General features: G+C 39.9%; 1 pseudogene; it reads left to right on the top strand.

The window, feature by feature from the left end:
* Positions 1-11,644: 11,644 nt before the first annotated feature.
* On the top strand, positions 11,645-15,360 carry LOC116467493 (eukaryotic initiation factor 4A-I-like; annotated as a pseudogene).

Genomic DNA, 15,360 nt, shown 5'->3' with positions numbered 1-15,360 from the left:
TGGCTTCCACGCAGCTTTTCCTACAAAATAGCCCTCTCTCCATGGGTGAGGGAATCAGAGTGAGGGTTCTCCCAGCGGCTAAGTATGTCTTCTCCAACTATAAATTTCTGACCTGAGAAAATAAACATTGAATAGCTTTGGGGACCAATTGAGCCACTTTGAGATGGATACAAGCCAAAATTCCATTAATTATCTCATTTCCTTAAGTCCTTATTCTTATAGGAAGACCATTGAGATGTTTTGAGTCTCCAACAATTAGTGTCACTTCAGAGCCAAAATGTCTAATTAGTTCTCCTTTCCCAATTCACAGACACCCAGGTAAGTAACCACAGGTCCTTTTAAAGAAAGTAGAGAAAAAGATTTACAGTATAATTTCTGGCAGAGTAGCAGGATTCTTCCTCAGAGACCCAGGCTTCTCTTCACTTAAGGGACTGTGTGAGCTGGGTCAATCCAGGAACAGATTGAGGGGCTACAACACTTTTTGTGGTGATTAGAGTTAGTCAACTGCTCACAAGACCTAGAGCTTTCCCACTTATTCAAATCAAGTAAAATGTTAGTAGACTGCTTGTCTATCTTAGTCCTGGGGATACCATGATCAATTAGTCAACACCAAAAATATCCATGTCAAACCATTCTGATTTGACATCAGAATGGTCAAATTTTAGCTCTGCTGTTCATTACAATAACATGCTTACTTTGCCTCATCTTACTACCTGACCACTATCTAACCCTTGACCATTATCCCCATTAAATTTCCATTATCCCCACTGGCTTCAGAACAGATTCCCTGAATTCCTCTTACCCTTTCTGAATTCAGAGAGTTCATTTCAATGTATTTCCCACCCTCTTTTCTGACCTACAGAGAATAACTACCACAAAGCTCTTTAAAGATGCTGGTGCACCCGTTACTAAAGTTTTCTCAGTCCACTGGTGTCTTAGTTCAGGCTGCTATAACAAATTACCATAGATTGTGTGGTTTAAACAACAAACATTTATTTTGCACAGTTTTGAAAGTTGGAAGTTTAGATCACAGTGCCAGCATGGTCAGGTTCTGGTGAGGGCCCTCTTCCCAGCTGCAGGCAGCTGGCTTCTCTTTGTGTCCTCACATGGCAGAAACAGAGCTAGTTTGCTCTCTGGCCTCTTATAAGAGCATTAATCCCATTCATGATAGCTTCACCCTCATAACCTAATTACCTTCTTAGTCCATGTTGTGTTGTTTAACAGAATACCACATACCAGGTAATTTATAAGGAAATAAAATTTATTTCTCACAGATCTGGAGGCTAAGTCCAACATCAAGGTGCCAGCATCTTGCTGCATCATCCCATGGTATAAGGCAGAAGGGAAAGAGAGCCTGCCTGAGAGCAAGAGGGCAAGAGAGTGTCAAACTCGCTTTTATAACAACCCACTCTGGTGATATCTAACCCACTCCTGCAATAATGAGATATAATCCATCAAAGAGAACAGCCCTCATGGTCTAATCACCTGGTAATGGTCCTACTTTTTAATATGATCACAACGCAATTAAATTTCAACATGAGTTTTGGAGGGGACATTCAAAGACGGCACCTCCCAAAGGCCCTACCTCTAACCGCCATCACATTGGGATAGGGTTTTAACATATGAGCTTTGCTGGGACACATTCATTGGTAAATGGAGTGCCTTCTGGACTACCCTCTCCCAGGTAGGTTTTTAAAGGATGGGTGAGTGAATCTTTACAGTTTACCCATGATATAGATATTCTTCCCCATTTCACAGATGGGGAAATTGAGGGATGTGTTCAGTCAAAGCCATTCAATTAATCAATAGATTCAGAATTTGAACACTAATTCAGTTTAACCCCAAATTCATACTTCTCTTAATTCAACCCTTACAGCACAAATTATGAGTTTACTCCAGTTACTAAGTGAAGATAAAATGGTGCTTAAGACCAGATTCTACTGCATACCTTTTATAGGTTTTTATATAATAAACATTTTTATTACAGATTCTGAACTCAAACATTCCGGACAAATTCTTTGTTGTGCCAATAAAGTCGTATGAGTAAGAATCTTTTCAAATATTTATAGATACCTATATGAACTAGGTAGAACTTGCCCGTTAGAATCAATATGTTGGTGCATTTGATAGGCAAACCAGGTAAGCAGCACCTTGAACAGAACTCAGCCTAAAGAGGCTTATTTCTACCTGTGCACTATATATGCTAAACTGTCCCCTTTCTAGGGCCCAAGGGAGAGCTTCCCCTTGGTCCTCTGAAGTTTTCCTGAAAAATCAACTCACAAAGGTGGATAAATTATAGAAAAGGCATATGAATTTATTTAATGTGTATAAACAGAAGCCTTCAGAACAAAGACCTGAAGATTCAGGGGAAGTTGTCCATTTCTTTGCTGAGGTTCAACAACATATGGACATATGGACAGCCACGTAGAAATATGATTGGGAAAAAAGGGTACAATCTAATGTTAACAGACTGAGCTGGGAAACCCAGCAAGACTTGTCTCTCTAGATTCTTCTTGGCCTCTTTGAGCACATATTCCTTCCTTTTGTGTGGGGGCAGGTCCCTTTCTGAAGTGGGGGTCTTATGACCTACAAACAAGGTAGGTCAGAAAATTTATGACCAATTTTTATCCAGAAAGGCAGAGGGAAAATTAGCGTAATATATTTAGGTTTTATGGATGGCTTTAGGGCAAAGGGGTTCTTTTTGAGACCGAGTTTCGCTCTGTCACCCAGGCTGGAGTGCAGTGGCGATCTTGGCTCACTGCAACCTCTGCTTCCCAGGTTCAAGCAATTCCCCTGCCTCAGGCTCCTGAGTAGCTGGGATTACAGGCACATGCCATCACGCCTGGCTAATTTTTGTATTTTTAGTAGGGACGCAGTTTCACCATGTTGGTCAGGCTGGTATCAAACTCCTGACCTTGTGGTCTGCCAACCTCGGCCTCCCAAAGTGCTGGGATTACAGGTATGAGCCACCACGTCTGACCAGGGGTTCCTCTCTCTATGACCTGCCTTGGAGAAGAGGGATTCTAGTTTCTATGACAAACCTTGGGGAAGAATGGGACTGAGAGACAGGAGGGAAGTAAAAGGTCAAGGAGAAACTTTTGCTTCTGAGGCTGCTTCTAAGGCCTTCATTTTGGGATATTGTATTCTGAGCCCCAACACCTTCATACCCCTGAACTTTTGCACATGTTATTCCCTATTCTTATGCAACTATTCATTTTTTCTCCCTGAGAGGTTGCCTACTCATCCTTTAATATTCTTCTACTAGGTCCTACTGGACTCTCCTGAGAAAGACTTTCTTCCTTTAGGTGGTACATTTTTAATGGAGGTGACAGCACCTCTGTATTAGTCAGTTTGCCTGCTCTAACAGAATAGCATAAACTGGATAGATTATAAACAAGAGAAATTTATTTCTCATCATTCTGGAAGTTGGGAAGTCCAAGATCAAGGCCGCAGGAGATCTGGTGTCTAGTAGGGGCGTACTTCCTGGTTTGCAGGCAGCCATTTTCTTGTATCTTCACAAAGCAGAGACAAGAAAGAGCAAGAGCCAGCTCTCATGTCTCTTCTTATAAGAGTACGATTCCCATTATGGGAGTTCCTCCTTCCTGACCTAATTACCTCCCAAAGGCCCCACATCCTAGTATTATCACATTGGGGATTAGGATTTCAACATATGAATTTGTGTGGAGGGAACGCAAATATTCAGTCCATAACAGCCTCCAAAGATTAGGGGGACAAAATCTTACTCTTTTTTGCAATAAAACACAAATAGAACTACTAGAACATAAATATACAGTATACATGTGGTAATAAATTTAAAGAAAGGGGATGATTGGGGGAAAGAGAGTCTTAAAAGGCTCATATAGGGGGTGGTAATGGGGAAAATAGATTAAGAAACACTGCCCCAAGCTGACGTTGTGTCTGTACATGCCTAAATTTCAGTCCTTCTCATGCTTTATTATATTTGTTCGTTTGCATGTCTCTACCTCCCACTACACTTTAAGATGTTGAAGTCAAGATCCAGGTGTTATTATTTGTAGCCCTGCCTGAAACACAGTAGATACACATTGAATAAATGAATGAATAAATCATATGAGAGACTATTTGCAAACTTAGGCTGAGATCTTTGTCTTTCTGGAAAAACAATCCCCATGCTACACTCTTCTCCATTTAGAAAGGAGTCATTTCAGGTCGCAGAAGCCTCCCACTGTCAGCCCCAAAATTCCTCTTTTGCTTTCTCACAGGATGTTTAGTGGAAGAAAGCAGTTGGGAGAGGAGAATCCTCATGAAATTAGCATTCCTGAGTACCTTATGCGTATGGAGAGTTCCCAGGGAAAGCATAGGGACAAACCACTTTACTCCTTTCTTCTCCCCACCTCTTTACAGGTATTAATTTGGGTTTAGGAGAGAACTGCTTGCAAATATAGTTATCCAAGTCATCACTAACAACAGCACAGGGCTCCATCCTAAATTACTTTCCAGGTGAAAAATAGCTGAGGTCTGAAGACTATACCCTCACTACCCTAACTGATAGAATGTATCTAAGAGAAAAAAAAGCAGAAACATAGCTATCAAATTGGATTTTCTGCCTCCCAAAGGCAGTGTTATTTTTGACAGGGTTCAATACGAAATACTTCCACAAATGAAAATGTATGATTCCTAGCACTGCCTCTACCCATAGTCTGTAGGAAGGCAACATCAAAAAGCCACCGGGTGGCTCATTAAAGGCTGCCCTTAGAAAATAAGAAACCATTCTCCACCAGCCCACAGCAAGTCGAAAGACCAAGCAATGTCTTCAAGGGTTTCAGAACAAGCAGTTATCCAGCCAGCCAGCAGCAACTACTTCTCAAATGGGAATGTGCATTTGGCCTCCAATAAAGAGATTCTGTGTACTTGACGCAGCAAATTATATCAGAGTAGAAACACAGCTCTGGTTGTGGCTGTTTTTCTTCCTTAGAAAAGCCAGGCTGAGAATGTGCAGGTGTAAAGCAATTAACCTTTTAATACAAACATGGAGATTAGAGCTAGCATTGACCCAGGAAAGAGCTAAATCCATTCCCTTGCCAAGATGAGAAGAGCCACTGAAGCATCCCTAGCAATTCTGTCCACATAAAGGAAGAGCCTCTCAGGGAACACTGGGGTGTCGCATCACAATCAGCCAGCTCAATCTCAGTTCCCACACACTCCCAGAGCTCAGGACATGTGTGAGACATTTACAGGTTGAAATAGGAGCACAGGTGAGAGATTAATCAGTCCTGGGGCAGGGCTGTGGTGTGACAAAAGCATGGCCCCTCTGGATTGAAAAAGGAAGTGAAAATATTAAAGTAAGTTGACCAAATGAGGCACGGTTAATAGAAAAGATTTGTTCCTCTTCTGTTTATTCAATTTCTATATATATCAGAGACTTGGTATTAGGAATATAACAGCAGAGGAATAAAAACATGACGTTGTCATCAGGGGATTTATATCCTAGGTGCAGAAATAGAAAACAAACAATTAAATTGATAAACAAGGTTATTTTGGATTAAAGAGAAACCAATGAAGAAAGTAAGGTGCTACGATCGAGAATGAGGCCTGCACCCATACAGAGCTCTGCTCGTGGGTTGCTTCTATCCTGAGTTTCAAGCTGTTAGCAGGCAGGGGGCCTAAGAGTTATCTTTTCTCATGACCTGATTTCGTTTGGGAAGGGATCTATGAGAACACGTTTTCCCCTTGGTAACTAGGGGAAAGAAATAACTGTAGGAGACAGGGAGGTGCGTGTTTTCTGCAAGAGCCCAGGGACTCACCACTGAACCCTAAGGAGAGGCACTCTGCCACTTCCTACCTCTGTGACATTGAATGGTTTTATAAAATCCAGATTTCTTAAGATACAGGGTTGATATCTGTCATAGAGTTATTTTGAAGGTAATATATGTACAAAAATGTCTACCACAGTATCACTCCTGGAGCAGGGCTCTGGTGTGCCAAGCACGGCCCCTCTGCATTGAAAAAGGAAGTGAAAATACTAAAGTTGCCCAAATGAGTCACAGATAATAGAAAAGATTTGTATATAGAATCTTAGCTTCTTAGCAGCAATGTGACTGGCACTGCTTGGGTGCCACATTAGAAGAGGGAGACTCAGAGTGAGGGAGGGGGCATGGAGTCCTTCCACGTGGAACCAGTGTGGCTGTGATTCAGAGTAATCAAGGCATGCAGCACTGTGAGCAGCTGGAACACCACCCTGGGCACAGCCAGTGCTGTTGTGGCCACCCTGGGACTCCACTGGCAGCTGTGCCCAGAGAACAGCACCTAGGGAGTGAAGGAAATGACAAGAGGGAGTGCTGCCACGAGCTTCTGTTAAACATCACCTCTCCTTCTAGCCATGTACCTGTCAGGGCTGTGATTTTGACAGGAGGGTGCTCATACTATAAGAGACAGAACACACAAAAGAAATTTGAATTTAACACAAAATTACCATTTGCTATGATTGTGTCCCCCAAAGTTCACATGTTAGAAACTTAATCCCCAATGCAACAGCGTTGAGAGGTAGGAACTTTAAGAGGAGACTACATCACAAGGGATCTGCCCTTAGAATGAATTAATGTTACTACCACAGTAGTGGGGGGTTTTTTTTGCTTGTTTTTGTTTTTTTACCACAAGAGTGGGTTTGTTCTAAAAGCAGGTTCAGACCATGCAAGGTGAATCACACCTGTAATCCTGGCACTTTTGGAGGCTGAGGCAGGCAGATCACTTGAGGTCAGGAGTTTGAGACCAGCCTAGTGAAACCCCATCTCTACTAAAAATATAAAAATTAGCCAGGCATGGTGGTGCATGACTGTAATCCCAGCTACTCGGGAGGCTGAGGCAAGAGAATCACTTGAACCCAAGAGGTGGCGGTTGCAGTGAGCCTAGATCCTGCCATTGCACTCCAGCCTGGGTGACAGTGACTCAGACTCAAAAAAATAAAGTAACAAAAAATAAATAAAAGTAGGTTCAACCCCCTCTTGACCTCTCTCACCTTCTCTCACCCTCCCTCACCCCTGTGATGGCTTTTTCCATGTTATGACACAGCAAGAAGGCCCTCACCAGACGCTGGCTAGCCCCTCAATCTTGGACTTCCCAGCCTCAAGGATTGTGAGAAATGAATTTATTTTCTTTATAAATTACCTCATGCCTGTTATTCTGTAATATCAGCACAAAACAAACTAAGACGCCAGTATTACATGCCTGGCCAGTATGTCACTGTAGCAGACTTTTTTGTACATATATTAAACCTTCAAAACAACCCTATGATAGAGGTCAATAACCCCATATTTTAGATAAGAAATCTGGGGTTCATAAAATCACCCAGTATCACAGAGCTATTAAGTGCCAGGGCAAATATTCAAACTTAAGCTTTCTGCCTTCAACACTAGGGTGTGAAAGAGTCTGAAAGTGTTTTTTAAAGTAGTAATACAACATCATTAAAAGCTCTCCTTTATTTAAGACCCATATTTCCAGCCTCTGTTAGCTCCCAACTTATATCTTAAACTTTCAAAAACTAAATAATAATGATTTGTTTATTATTTTTTCTCCCTGACTCCCTGGTCTCTCTTCTCTCGCCTGCATTCAATGAGGATCAAGGCTTTGGTCTGAGTCCACTTTCCATTTTAACTGCCTTTCACAGAATAGACGGTTATAAAACGTAGCAGATAGATGTGCATGTTTTCTGGTCTGGCTCTATCTATCAAGAAGCCACTTTTCACCATATGACCGCTTGATTCAGGCTACAAAGGGTATGCAATTACTCTTACCTTCCATGAGATCCAAAGGTCCCTACGTGAATAAAATCTAAATAAAAATTTCTCCATTTGTCTTGTTTCCTCACTGTTTTCTGATTTTAACACTTGGTTTGTTTGCGCAATATCTAAAGTACCCATGCCATTTCTATGTTAATACTTTTAAGGTCTGAACTTGAGCTTAAAGATGCCATTAAGAATACACTTCTTGGCCGGGCGCGGTGGCTCAAGCCTGTAATCCTAGCACTTTGGGAGGCCGAGGTGGGCGGATGACGAGGTCAGGAGTTCGAGACCATCCTGGCCAACATAGTGAAACCCTGTCTCTACTAAAAATACAAATAAAATTAGCAGGGCGTGGTGGCGGGCGCCTGTAGTCCCAGCTGCTCAGGAGGCTGAGGCAGGAGAATGGCGTGAACCCAGGAGGCGGAGCTTGCAGTGAGCCGAGATGGTGCCACTGCACTCTACCCTGGGGGACAGAGCCAGACTTTGTCTCCAAAAAAAAAAAAAAAAAAAAAAGAATGCACTTCTTGCTACAACCATGTTTTATACTCCCCTAACAAGTCTGAAGCCTTGAATACAAAGGATTATAGACATTACCAAGTTATTTTTAAAGATTGCATTTATATTATTCACAATGTTTTTGCCAGAAACACATCTTATAATGCAGAGAAACTGGAGATTATATAGTTATTACAAAAAGGCTGAATGTTACATAAAAGGAAAATGTCAATTTGCAGTTGATTTTTAGTAGTTGCATCATGTTTCTATACTTGATGCCTGATATTTAAAATGTATTCTATTGCTCCTGTGTAATAGATTTATGGATGATGATGATAAGCATCATAAACATCAGATAAATTATTACTGAATACCAGAGGGATAAAAATTGTTGCTTAAGAATTAGTATATACAGCACTAATTCACAATATCAAAGACATGGAATCAACCCAAATGCCCATCAATGATAGACTGGATAAAAAAAACTGTGGTACATACAACACACCATGGAATACTATGCAGCCATAAAAAAAAAAATGAGATCATGTCCTTAGCAGGGACATGGATAGAGCTGGAAGCCATTATCCTCAGCAAACCAATGCAGGAACCGAAAACCAAACACTGCATGTTCTCACTTATAAGTGAGAGCTGAACGATGAGAACACATGAACACGGGGAAGGGAACAACACACACTGGGTCCTGTCAGATGGGCAGGGGAGGGTGAACATCAGATAAATAGCTAATGTATGTAAGGTTTAATACCTGGGTGATGGGTTGATGAGTGCAGCAAATCACCACAGCACATGTTTACCTATGAAACAAACTTGCATGTCGTTCACATGTATCCTGGAACTTAAAATTAAATTTTTTTTAAAAGAATTAGTAAAAAGACTTAAGAACAGGACAAATCCTCTGTCTTCAGGAGAATACGTTGAACCAACATACCAGATCATCACCAGTGAACACGTATTTGTCACACAAGAGATTCATCCTGAAATTAGCAATGTTTGCTTTTGTTTAAAAACTTGAAAATCATTTCAGAAGTCTGAGTGGATTAGTAGCAGTTAGTCCATTTGCAGAAAGCTCTTAGAAGGAAAGATAATATAAACAGAAATTGACTCGAGAGTTGAATAAAAGCAATAAAAGCTTTTCTGGGAAAGCCAGTCATGTGCCATCTCCAGATATTTTTTACATGCCTCAATATGAGCATGCCCTGGAAGCTGATGCGTTGAGGCAAAAAGTATGCCGACAACCAAGGTCTATATTTTGGGACAATTAACTCATACACTGGGCAGCCAGTGGCCACGAAACTCAGAACCCGACTCCAGCTGACATTCAAGGCAATCATTTAGCTCCTCCCTCGTCTTCATCTCTCAGGTGCAACCCTAAGGAATTTCAGACCTGCCTTAGTCCATTAACTTCCTTACCTCCTGCTTCCTTAGTCATGGATGGAGAATTAGGCAGAAAATCCCTACAGTACATACAGATACATATACATTTATGTGTGTGTGTATATATATATTTTTATGTATATCCACATAAAATACATCTTATAAATAACGCTATTTTAGAAGTGATACCTATAAACATCTAAGTATATATTCACCTAAAAGTATATTTTAGTATTGAGTTAATATGTGCATAATTATAATAGATTGAGTTTAAAAAGCAGCTAATACCTGTCATGTTCTTTTCAGAATGTCAGGTATTAGTAAAGTCAGCAGTTCTGCAAACATGCTGTTTCTGCTGTTAGTTTCATGGCTACTTTGCCTGCAGAAGAGTGGCTGGCACAAAGTGAAAGCTAAAGAAACACTAGATCAAAAGGAATGGCATAAAAGAAACACTAGACTTGCAGATAGAATATCTACATTCAAGTTTGGACTAATTCCCTTCAAATCTTTCTGAATTGTAAGGTGGGAATAACATTCCCTCACTTGGCTCTACTTTGCCCATAGAGATCTCCGTGATAGTAATAGTAACAGTTTCAGTAACAGTAATTATATCTGCAGAATTGGCTTCAGTAGCAGGAACAGTAGTAATAAGTGGAAATTATTTTTACTATAAACATTATATTGGAATGGATTCATTGATTCATTCATTCCACTGTACCAGGAACCACATAATTGGCTAGATACACAGAGAGAAGACAGAATTACTACCCCAGGTAGGGAGGGTCATCACCTAGCTGGGGAAAAACATATTGCATGACATGGGATAAATGTTTGTACACATGGATTTAGCTGAACGTTTTCTCTTTGTTTCTTGTCAACGTAAAATATTCCACCATAATTTTCTGAGAAATACAACTAGCCTTTTCAACGTATCCCTTTTTCTTACTGTCTAAACTGGAACAAGTTCCTTTTCTTGGATAACTTTTACTTCTTCTCTTATTAACCTAGGTCTTCTTTTTAACAAACTTTTCATTGATTCACTTGGTACGTACCAGACACTTTGCTAAAGCTCAGATTTCAAAGATAAAAGAGTCCTACCTTCAAGCAAAGAATTTTCCCCATTTTCAGGAAAGCAATAAAAAAAAAAAAATCCAAAGCGACCACTTTGAAGATAGTTATAAGCTCACTTTGTGAATGAAGTCCTAGTATCGAGGGTAAAGTGCTAGGATATCTAAAACTTACCTTCAAATAGTATAGCAAAAAAAATATGAATTTATACACAGGGAGAGAAAGCCAAGAAAATTTATAACAGCTGAATGCAACAAATATAAGTTCATTGTTTTATTACTTCAATTTTTCTGTATGTTGGAAATACTTTCTTATAAAAAGTGGAGGAAATGAACAAAAGTTTCAATGGAGTCAGATCACTCTGGGTTACAGTCTGGTTCCAGAACTGTCCAGCAGTATGAGCTGGACCTCATACGAGTTATTAGCCTCCCAAGATCTCAGTCTTCTCATTGCTAAATGAGATTTTACATACCAGAGTGGGTTCTTCTGCACATTAAATTAGATAATTCATGTAAAACATGTAACACAGTCCTGATGCTTAGAAGAATAAAACAAATATTAACTACTATTATTTTATCTGTAAAAGAATACTTCAGCCAGGCACGGTGGCTCACGCCTGTAACCCTAGCAGTTTGGGAGGCTGAGGCAGGTGGCTCACAAGGTTAGGAGTTTGAGACCAGCCTGGACAAGATGGTGAAACCCCGTCTCTACTAAAAATACAAATATTAGCTGGGAGTGGTGGTGGGCACCTGTAGTCCCAACTACTCGGGGGGCTGAGGTAGGAGAATCACTTGAACCCAGGAGGCAGAGGTTGCAGTGAGCTGAGATCATGCCACTGCACTCTAGCCTGGGTGACAAAACAAGACTTTGTCTCAAAAAAAAAAAAAAAATCTGTGAAATGATGTAGAATTTAAAATATGGAGATCAGGAAGATGGCATTTCCAGGAAGAATAGAAAGTGTGTTTCCTGAGAGGTAGGCAAGCTTTGGAGCAGCATGGCTCTGAGGGTATATACCAATCTCTGGTGGTTTTAATCCAGAGTTCTAAGGGTCCCGTTAGAGTCTAAGAGGAGGACAAGAGACCAAGCTTGGGGCTTAGAGAGTACAAAATTTTAGGTCAGAGACAACTGAATGAAGCTGGGGCTTTTGTAAAGCGACATCATCAATAAGTGATCTAAAGAAAAGCACTGTTGGACAATGGGAGATGGGGAAGATTCTTGGTCATATCTGCCTAGCTAGTGAGTCAAGTGAGGCTCTGGATGGAGCCCACATTCACAGGCAGTTAGAACCAGAAGTTTTATTTCTGTGTAGTTGAAAATTTATTTGAAAATGAACTCAAGTTAGTAGCATCCTCTAGCATCTGGCAGAAGCAAACACGATCCTACAGAAGGGAAGGCACATTAAGTCCATACTTCAAAAAATTCCTAAAGATTACATGGAACATTAATTCACAATCAAAACTAATAAAATACATAAGGACCATGGAAACATGGACAGAAGTCAACCAAAACAACCAGCTACAGAATCAGACTCACAAAACTTGTTAAAATAAATTCAATAAGCTTGTTAAAATAAATTCATTTTAAAAATTAGAGGTATTAAAAGTATGACAGTAGAAAAAGACACTACAGAAATGCCCAAACTTTTGAAAGAACACAAATTTTTACTGCTAGAAGTGAAAATCTAAAATGAAAATGAAAAAAAAATCGTTACAAATTAAATAGAGAAGCAGCATACAAGCTATTTAATGAACTGAAACATAGATCTGAAAAAATTACCCAGAACTTAATATAGACAACCAAAGTAGCAAGTATAAAATTTCAGATGGAAAGAATAAAAGGAAGTGGATACTGGCAATATTCGAAGAGAAAATGACTGGAAATTTCCCATAATTGATAAGATGAATCCTCAGATTCAGAAACAATATAATCGTAAGCAAAAATAAGTAGAAATAAATCTACATTATATTGTGACTGCAGAACATCAGAGACAACAAGACTATCTTTAAAATTTCAACAACAATGGAAGCCAGAGGAGAGTGGAATTATATATTTTAATGCTAGATGAAAATAACAAAGAATTATAATAAGAAAACTATACAGCTCTTATAGATTCATAACTAAAAATAAGATAATTGTTAAGGTAAGAAAACCTTTTCAAAAAAGTCAGATGAGAAAAAAATTGAGAGTGTTTATGCCAACAGAAACACCAAAGAAATTTCCAAAAGAGGAATACTACTAAGAAGAAAAATTATCTCAGAAGGAATGCCTAAAATGCAAAAAGAAACTATGAGCCAAAAAAATAATAAACATGAGGTAAATGTAAACAAACAACTGTAGAATATATTAATCAAAATAATAATATCTGATTTTTTGGATTTTTTAAATAAAGATAGAACTGAAATACTGCAATGGTTTAAGAGTGGGGAGTTATTAACATTAATGCTTTTTAGGATAAAAGTAAAGATGTTAATTTTAGTCATTGCTAGGTTTAAAAAGTACTTTAAAATTTTTATTGAAACCTAAAAGAAGAGAAATGCAGTATATAGCTTCCTCACCTCATGAAGTTTTTTTTTTTAATTGAAAGAAACTGTACAGTTAAAAGGCCAAATATTTCAAGCTGGATTAAATATAAATAAAACCCACTAAATGCCATTTCAACATCATACTGGAGGTCCTATTTAACAGTTAACATTTATTAGATACGACCATGTATCAGGCACTGTTGTGAGCACTTTACAAGACTTAATACAATATCTTATAAAGTGTGTATACTGTTATCCATTTTTGCAGATGAGAAAACTCAAGCTATATAGCTTGTCCAAGATTATATAACAAGTTAGTAGCAGAGGATAGACCCAGACAGTCCAACTCCAGAATTTGTGCTCTTAACCACTACCTTATACTCTCCCACCCTACTAATATACTAATATAATTTAGCAAAGTTGCTAGATATAAAATCAATATATAAAATTCTACTGCATTTCAGTAAACCAGTAACAGTTTGAAAATTCTACTTTTTTTTTTTTTTTTTGGAGATGGAATCTCACTCTGTCACCAGGCTCGAGTGTAGTGGCGCAATCTCGGCTCATTGCAACCTCCACCTCCTGGGTTCAAGCAATTCTCCTGCCTCAGCCTCCTGAGTACGTGGGACTACAGTTGTGGGCCACTACGCCTGGCTAATTTTTGTATTTTTTAGTACAGACAGGGTTTCACCATATTGTCCAGGCTGGTCTTGAACTCCTGACTTCGTGATCTGCCTGCCTTGGCCTCCCAAAATTCTGGGATTACAGGCATGAGCCCCCACACCTGGCCGAAAACTCTACTTTTAAAACAATACTATTTAAAATAGCAACAAAAAGATGCCTACTAATAAATTTAACAGAAGTTGTGGAAGATCTTTATTTAGACAATTATAAAAATAGTTTTAGAGTTTCTAAGGATCATGTGAGTCAGGATTCCAGAGACCACGGCCCTGATGGGATGGAGCCCCGAGACGTCATTGAGAGTAACTGGAATGAGGCTGTCGACAGCTCTGATGACATGAACCTCTCGGAGTCCCTCCTCCATGGCATGTACGTCTACAGTTCTGAGAAGCCTTCTGTCATCCAGCAGTGAGCCATCCTACCTTGTATCAAGGGTTATGATGTGATCACTGAAGCCCAATCTGGTACTGGGAAAATGGCCACATTTGCCATATCGATTCTGCAGCAGATTGAATTAGATCTAAAGGCCACCCAGGCCTTGGTCCTAGCACCCAGTTGAGAATCGGCTCAGCAGATACAGAAGGTGGTCATGACACTAGGAGACTACATGGGTGCCTCCTGTCACGTCTGTATTGGGGGCACCAACATGTGTGCTGAGGTATAGAAACAGCAGATGGAAGCTCCCCATATTGTGGGTACCTCTGGCCGTGTGTTTGATATGCTTAACTGGAGATACCTGTATCCCAAATACATCAAGATGTTTGTACTAGACAAAGCTGACGAAATGTTAAGCCATGGATTCAAGGACCAGATCTATGACATATTCCAAAAGCTCAACAGCAGCACCTAGGTTGTTTTGCTGTCAGCTATAATGCCTTCTGATGTGCTTGAAGTGACCAAGAAGTTCATGAGGGACCCCATTTGGATTATTGTCAAGAAGGAAGAGTTGACCTTGGAGGGTATCTGCCCATTCTACATCAACATGGAATAAGAGGTAGAAGCTGGACACACTGTGTGACTTGTATAAAACCCTGACTGCCACCCAGGCAGTCACCTTCATCAACACCTGAAGGAAGGTGGACTGGCTCACTGAGAAGACGCATGCTTGAGATTTCACCGTCTCTGCCATGAGTGGAGATATGAACCAAAAGGAACGTGATGTGATCAGAGGGAGTTTCATTCTGGCTCTGGCAGAGTATTGATTACCACCTGACCTGCTGCCCAGAAATATTAATATGCAACGACTTTCCTTAGTCATCAAATATGACCTTCCCACCAACAGGGAAAACTATATCCATAGAATCAGTAGAGGTAGATGGTTTGACCTTAAGGATGCGGCTATTAACATGGTGACAGAAGAAGACAAGAGGACTCTTCAAGACATCAGGACCTTCTACAACACCTCCACTGAGGATATGCTCCTCAATGTTGCTGACCTCATCTGA

Source organism: Hylobates moloch, unplaced genomic scaffold (genome assembly GCF_009828535.3).
Source record: "Hylobates moloch isolate HMO894 unplaced genomic scaffold, HMol_V3 SCAFFOLD_4, whole genome shotgun sequence".
Classification (NCBI taxonomy): domain Eukaryota; kingdom Metazoa; phylum Chordata; class Mammalia; order Primates; family Hylobatidae; genus Hylobates; species Hylobates moloch.
Note: the sequence above shows the minus strand (reverse complement) of the source record. Positions and strands in the feature narration are given on the sequence as shown.